The following is a 7,087-nucleotide window of genomic DNA, read 5'->3' as shown; positions in this document are numbered from 1 at the left end:
AGTTGTGATTTAAAGAGTTGGATATGCCGAAAACTGCTTTAAAAACAAGGTATGGTCATTATGAATTCCTTGTTATGCCTCTAAGGTTAACTAATGCTCCTGCCATTTTTATGGACTTGATGAATCGTATATTCCGGCCGTATTTAGATAGATTTGTTGTGGTATTCATTAATTATATTTTAATCTATTCATGAGATGAATTTGAGCATGTCGAGCACTTGAGAATTGTGTTACAAACTCTTTGTGATAAGCAATTATTTGCAAAGTTCAATTTGGCATAAAGAGGTTGGATTTTTGGGACATATTGTTTCAGCCGACGGTATTAGAGTTGATGCGAGCAAAATTTCTGCTATTGTTGACTGGAATCCTTTGAGAAACGTATCTGAAGGGCTACTATCGAAGATATGTAAAAGTCTTTGATAAACCGTAATTTATACATATTTTTACCCCATGCTTAGCCATTTATGAATGGTTTCTCCTTAGATTTGGTGAATTCGATGCTCCTAATCCTTTAATTCCATGTTTTATACTTATGAGAGCATAGGAGAGTAAAAAGAGAGAAACAGACCGAAAACGAAGAAAATAGACCCATGTGGGAAATCAACACGGGCTGGGCTTCCTCACACGGTCGTGTCACACAGTTGTGTCCATTTGGCAGGATTGAAGCACGACTTACATGGGTAGACTACACGCCCGTGCCTATTCAATAGCCTTGACCACGAGCTAGAGTAATAGCACACGGGCGTGTTCCTACCGAGCCTAAGTATTGTCCTATTCAGAAAAGGCCAATTTTTAGGGATCTTAGGCATCTAAAAGGCTATTTAAACATCTGAGGAGGCACTTAAGAGCAGGACGCAGAGTAGGAAGTAAGGAATTACTCAAGGAAAGCCGATTGATCCATCTCAAAAGCCGGATTCATCATCAAGATTGAAGATCTCCCTTCAGGTTCCTTCAGGAGTTTTGGGCTTTCTTATGTTTTGTTATCTTTATGCTTTTGAGATTTTTTCTTTTATAAGTATGAACTAAACCCCCTGAATACCTAAGGGGAATGAAACTTAAGACGGATCTTGTTATTATTATCTGAATTGTATGATAAATGTTTGACTTGTTCTTAATTATGTTTTCTTAATTCTTGTCTTAATATTCCAGGATATTGATTCAAGTTAAGCTCTTATTCAGAGGAGGAATAGACCTTGTCTAAGAGTAAAATTGTCATAATTAAGCAGACTTGATTGCATGCCTAGAGATAGGGTGACAAGATTTTGCCGGATTAGGGTGAAACCTAATAAGGGAATCCATAGATCGAGTTAATGTAATTCTAGGGTGTTAATTAGAAAGAGATTTCAATTATTCAACCTAGGGTTAGACTTTATTAGTCTCAAGAGAGATAATAATATAACTTAGGGATTTCTACGAATCAAGTCAAATGAATAAATCGTTTGATTCAGAGTCAAATAACAAGTGAAGTCTAGGTGGATTTTTCCTTAAGTATTGTCTTAATCAATCGAATTTCCGAAACCAAATTTTCTTTCTGTGCATCCTTAGTTTAGTAATTAGTTTAGATAACCAAACCTCTAAAATTTTAGGCTAGATAATAAAAAGGAAGTAAATACTAGTACTCGTGGTTCCTTTGGGTTCAACAATCCGGTCTTGCTGAACTATACTACTATTCGATAGGTACACTCGCCTTAATCGTGATAATAAGTTAGTCTCAAGAACGATTAATTCATAAATCTTTAAAACCTATCACGAATATTACGTATCAAGTTTTTGGCACCATTGCCGGGGAACTAAGATATTAGGAACACTCGATTTTTTTTATTTTAGCCATTTTACTTTTATTGCAATTTAAATTTTTATTTTCTTTTCTAATTTTTCATTTATTCTCTTTTGACAGGTTTTTCTAGTTTATAACCAGAAGAAACCCGTCAGTACCATTACTGTTTGCTAGTGAGATCGATCGCACTGTTTGTAAAAATCAAAGAGAAATAAGGCGAAGCTTACGATTCACAGAGGAAGAGCAAGAGGACAATGCTTCTACCACAACCGAGGAAATGGCTGAAAACCAAGAAAAATCGCTACCTCCTGTGATTTCTATTAATCAAAATCCAGCTCCACGCACTATGTATGATTACGCTAAACTTTCTTTAACAGGAACTGAATCGAGCATAGTTAGGCCCACTGTTGCTGCAAATAATTTTGAACTTAAACCTAACACAATTCAAATGATCCATCCGTTTGTTCAGTTTGATGGTTTGCAAGACGAGGATCCCAACGCTCACTTGGAAAATTTCTTAGAGTTTTGTGACACATTTAAAGTTAATGGCATTTTTTATGATGTCATTCACCTTTGGTTATTCCCTTTTTCTTTGAGAAACAAAGCTAAACAGTGGTTGAATTCGTTACCAAGAGGGTCAATCACTACTTGGGAACAAATGACTAAAAAGTTTTTATTAAAATATTTTTCGCCAGCTAAAACAATCAAATTACGTAATGATATCTCTTCTTTTGTGCAGATGGATTTAGAAACACTCTACGATGCATGGGAGAGAGACAAGGATCTTTTGCAAAGATTCCCTCACCATGGGTTACCACTTTGGCTACAGGTCCAAACCTTTCATAATGGCCTGAGTCCTTTGACTCAACAAATGGTTGACATAGCCGCTAGCGAAACCATCAATAATAAGACACCTGAATATGCCTATGAATTTATAGCAGAGATGTCACTGAATAATTATCAGTGGCAAGTCATGAGGACAAAGCCAACAAAAATAGTCGGCGTTTATAATGTCAATTCGGTCACCATGCTCTCCAATCAGGTAGAATTATTAAATAGAAAAATTGATGGTTTACTTGGTTCCTCACAGGTACACCCAGCAATGCAATGTGAAGCAAATAGAGGTGGATCGAGCAGTTCAGAATACCTACCTTATGGCCACAACATTGAGAACGAGCAGTTAAATTACATGGGTAACAATCCTCGATCTAAAAACAATCTTTATAGCAATACTTACAATGCAGGTTGGAGGAACCACCCAAAATTTTCATGGGGAGGCCAAAGAAATCAAAGACCACCACCCCCTCTAGGCTTTCAGCAACCACCGAACCAACAGGAGAAAAAGCTGAACCTTGAGGAGATGCTAACCAAATTCATCTCGGTGTCAGAAACTCATTTTCAGAATACCGAGACAGCACTCAAAAATCAACAAGCACCAATCCAAGGGCTCGAAACTCAGATTGGATAGCTCGCCAAGTTGATTTCCAAACGACCACAAGGTAGCCTGCTAAGCAACACTGAATCTAACCCAAGGGAGAAACTCAATTCAATTTCCATTCAAGATGAGGAAGGTTTAGTTGCAGAACCAAGGCCAAAAATAGTGGTAAGCAAAGGTAAGGATAAGGTAGGCCACAATGACCCAAAGTCGGTAAGTACAGAATATAAACCTTGTGTGTCATACCCCAATGCGACCGATCAGACGAACAATTTGGTAAATTCCTTAAACTTTTAAAGAAAGTACATATTAACTTACCATTTATTGAAGCCCTTTTGCAGATGCCAAACGCAGTCAAGTTTTTAAAAGAGCTTTTAACAAATAAATGAAAGTTGGATGAGGCATCGCATGTGGAGTTGAATGCAGTTTGCTGAGCCATATTACAGAATAAACTACCCAACAAATTGAAGGATCCAGGGAGTTTTACGATTCCTTGTTTAATTGGTAGTTTAGATGCTCGTAATGCATTGGCTGACTTAGGGGCAAGCATTAATGTTATGCCTTATAAAATGTTTAAACAGCTAGGTCTTGGGAAACCCAAACAAACTAGGATGAGTATTCAATTGGCTAATAAAACCATTAGATTTCATAGGGGTATCATTTAGGATGTTCTTGTTAAGATTAATAAATTTATATACCCAGTAGACTTTGTTGTTCTAGACATGGAAGAGGATAATAACGCACCTTTAATTTTAGGACGACCCTTTTTAGCAACTGCTAGCACCATTATTGATGTTGGTACAGGTGAACTCACACTTCGTGTGGGAGACGAAACAATCACCCTTCAAGCTCTTAATTCGAGTAACACATCAAAAATTGAAGGTGGTTGTATAAATCATTCTACTAGTACTGATCATATGGTGAAACCCTCTATGCAAGAAATAGTTTTGAAGAACACATATGAGCCGTGTTCAAACAACAACAAAGGACCTATCTATGAAGAACGAAGGCTACAAATCGAGGATCTAGATGAATGGCGGACACAGAAATTGAGAACACCCAATAAACCGAAACCGAGCCAGGACAAGCTCAATACCTCACCAAATCAACTTAAGGTTGGAGACAAAGTACTACTAGATGCAGCAGATCCTCACACTGCCACTTTTGAACCTAATGAAGAAATTCCTCTTACGGTACTCAGTATTTTCCCATATGGTACAGTCGAGGTAATACATCCCAAATTCGGCACATTTAAGGTAAACAATACCCATCTTAAACCTTATGTTCCTAAAGTTCATAGCAGAGATGAGGAGTGTAAACTCCTCAAGGCACTATGATCACACACCAGAGAGGTAAGTCAAGCTTAGACTATAAATAAGCGCTTCTCGGGAGGCAACTCGAGCACTAACAGTATTAATTTCTTTAAATTTTAGCTTTTAACATCTAACATACTAACCGAATCATGGAACGTAGGTTTTCTAAAGACCACATGGCCAGGCACACGGGCGTGCATTAGGTCGTGTGAAAACAGGGCAAAAATTTTTTCCCCAACACGGGAAGTGATAAGTCGCCAGGACCATGCGACATGGCCGTGGGCGAACCTGCCAAAACAACATGGGTGTGCGACACGCCCATGCCCATCACTCGTGGGCGAACCTGTCAAATTAACACGGGCATTGACCTGTGTACATGGACGTGGGAGATGCAAACGAAGCAAGAAAGGGTCGTGCGACACGGACGTGTGCACCCATACACCTAAAGAACACGGTTGTGGGTCGAATGTCAGACGCGCCCAAATTCAAACTTTGCAAAACACAAGGGCAAAAATTAGGCCACACGGGTATGTCCCATGGCCGTGTACCCCAAAATCTATATAAACTCCTCACTATTCATCATCTCCCTCCCCAAAAATCCCTAGACCTAGCCGCTATAACTTCACACACCCTACCCCCACGCCCGTGCACCGCCTACGACACCGATTCCGACGCCCCAAGCTCCTTCTGTTTGCATTTGTTTACTCTTTTCTCTCTATTTTTTCTTTAAATATGTTGCTTCTTTCATGATTTCTCTGCTCTATTGAACTATTTTGAATGAATATTCATAGTTAGAATATTAAAATACTCATGCTTGTTTTATAAAAATTTTGTCATTTTAGTTACTACATTATGCTATACTCTTTCATTTTTCCTTGTTTCCATGAAATTTATGCTTACCCACATGCATTCATTCATATTCCTGTTGCATTATTCCCATAATCCTATAACTTGATATATTTAGTTGTTTTAGTTTGTATCATCTAGTACGTAAATCTCATGAAATATTCTTATTTAGTCTTGATTTTCCATACTATTCTTGGGGCATATTGATTAAACTTTGATTTTTTTCACTGCAAATATACTATGTCATCCTCACGAGGAAAGAAAATCGCTGTCCCTGCTTCGAAAAAGAGAAAAGGAACAGCGTCATCCTCGGGTCCTACCATGGAGATTAGGCACCCATTCCTCCAAGTACCCTTGAGACCCCAGGAGGAATTATATCAGATATTATGGGCCCGACCCCTGGCTGAGGGTCGCTGCATTGACTAGGCTGCACTAGAAAAAATTCATTTGGCTGAAGCAGTCCGAGCCCTCCTGACGACTGACCCATGAGGGCTCTTCTTTGAGATCGTAGGGCCGACGTATCTCGAGTTCACATTGGAACTCTGCTTGACGTTCCATCTTCAGACCGTCATGACCAACTTCGACGATCCTGAAACTGTCCAGTTCCGCCTTGGTGGTCTAGTACACCAGTTGAACGTACTCGAGTTTAGGATTACACTAGGGCTATACCCAGAGGAATTCATGGACAACAATAAATTCGACACCCTCCACCGCCACATCCACTAGTCCCCCTCAAAATGTTGGAGGGACGTCATCCCTGCCTCGGCCACCTACGATCTTAGCCGTTCCAAGTTATTGGCTCTCCCTCCATCCTTGAGGAATCTACATGCCATCTTGGCTCACACTCTGACAGGGAGACAAGAGAGCACCGGCGTCGTCACCACCCATGACGCCTATTTCTTATGGAGCATGGCGAACGGGCACGTCCTCGACCTTCTTTACTTCATTGCCCTCGTCATCCGCCATCAAACGGAGCGACATAAAAGAGGGGTCATCTCTATTGGGCCCTATGTGACTCTACTATCTCGGTACTTTAGGCTCCTCAACACAGTAGCACAATCATCCCCTCTCACTCTCATCGGCCAAATGTCCCCAAAAGGCATCTCGAGCATGTTAAGTATGAGGATGATCGAGAAATGGCGTGGCACCTACCCTCCTCAGTATCGCCTCATCCAGTCCACTGAGGAGGAGGACCCAGAGGGCATTACTGATGATGTCCCTCCATGTCATGAGGACCCACCATCTCAACCACCACCCATCCATCGTCCAGTTCATGCGGCGGCTTCATATTCTAACATCTCTGAGTGCCTTACATGATTTGAGCAGCAATGTTTTCAGCGCTTTGATCACATTGATGTGACTCTACATCAGATTTGTCAGCACTTCCACATCTCATCGCCACCACCACCTCGCAAACCATCCGACGATGACGATGTTTAAAAACTTTTTATTTTTTATTTTTATTTTCACTTTTATCTTTATTTATCTTAATTAAGTACTTTTTATTTCATTTTCCTTTAATATTATTTTAATTTTAGTTTTTAAAATTTTTATTGAATAATTTATAGTTTTGGCTATTTCATTACGAGTAATTATGTTTCATTATATTCCTTAAAAAGTTCTTGATTCTATCACAGTTATAAAGATCCCCAAAGCTCATCATCGCATAGGAACCAAAAAACTCCACTGGGAAAGGTTCTCTATGACTGCCATGTC

At 39.7% G+C, this 7,087-nt stretch overlaps 1 non-coding gene across 1 annotated transcript; it reads right to left on the bottom strand.

Annotated features, from left to right (window-relative positions):
• Positions 1-2,483: 2,483 nt before the first annotated feature.
• On the bottom strand, positions 2,484-2,590 carry LOC121230949 (small nucleolar RNA R71). The gene has a single exon (XR_005929021.1). It is a non-coding gene; the product is annotated as a small nucleolar RNA R71 (small nucleolar RNA).
• Between the last annotated feature and the right edge of the window lie 4,497 nt (positions 2,591-7,087).

This window comes from Gossypium hirsutum, chromosome A06 (assembly GCF_007990345.1).
Source record: "Gossypium hirsutum isolate 1008001.06 chromosome A06, Gossypium_hirsutum_v2.1, whole genome shotgun sequence".
NCBI lineage: Eukaryota > Viridiplantae > Streptophyta > Magnoliopsida > Malvales > Malvaceae > Gossypium > Gossypium hirsutum.
The sequence above is the reverse complement of the archived record's forward strand: the minus strand, read 5'-3'. Positions and strand labels throughout refer to the sequence as shown.